This window comes from Schistocerca nitens, chromosome 7 (genome assembly GCF_023898315.1).
Source record: "Schistocerca nitens isolate TAMUIC-IGC-003100 chromosome 7, iqSchNite1.1, whole genome shotgun sequence".
In the NCBI taxonomy this organism is placed as follows: Eukaryota; Metazoa; Arthropoda; class Insecta; order Orthoptera; family Acrididae; genus Schistocerca; species Schistocerca nitens.
Window position 1 is genome coordinate 389,897,874 of NC_064620.1, and position 963 is coordinate 389,898,836.

The window sequence follows — 963 nt, forward strand, 5'->3', positions numbered from 1 at the left end:
AGCTGTGTTGGGAAAGTACCAGAGCTCCAAGCCCTAATACAAAGCACTGAAGCTCAAATAGTTATCGGTACAGAAAGCTGGCTAAAGCCGGAAATAAGTTCAGCTGAAATTTTTTCAAATTATCTAACAGTGTTCAGAAAGGATATATTAAATACAATTGGTGGTGGAGTATTTATTGCTGTCAGAAGTAGTTTGCCTTGTAGTGAAATTGAAGTAGACAGTTCCTGCGAAATAGTATGGGTAGATGTTATACTTGACAATTGGACTAAACTATTAACTGGATTGTTTTACCAACCCCACAACTCAGAAGATATAGTTGCTGAACAGTTCAAAGATAATTTGAGTCTCATTTCAAATAGGTACCCCGATCATACAATTATAGTCGGTGGTGACTTCAATCTACCCTCGATATGCTGGAAAAATTATACGTTTAAAGCCGGCGGTAGGCATAAAACATCATCCGAAATTGTACTGAATGCTTTCTCAGAAAATTATTTTGAACAAGTAGTTCATGAGCCCACTCAAAGTGTAAATGGTTGTGAAAGCATACTTAACCTCTTAGCAACAAATAATCCTGGACAAATAGTATCATGATGAATCCAGGTATTAGTGACCACAAGGCAGTAGCTGCTAGGCTGAATACCGTAACTTCTACAACCATAAAAAAGAAATGCAAAGAATATCTATTTAAAAAAGCTGATAAAAATGCACTTAATGCCCTTTTAAGAGACAGTCTGCACTCCTCCTGATCTGATCATGTAAGCGTAGAAAAGTTGTGGAATGATTTCAAAGAGATAGTATTGATAGCAATTGAGAGACATATACCACATAAACTAATAAGTGATAGTACTGATCTCCAATGGTACACAAAATGGGTCAGATCGCTGTTGCAGAAGCAGGAAAAAAGCATGCCAAATTTAAAAGAACACAAAATCCCCAATACTGGCAAAGTTTTACAGAAGT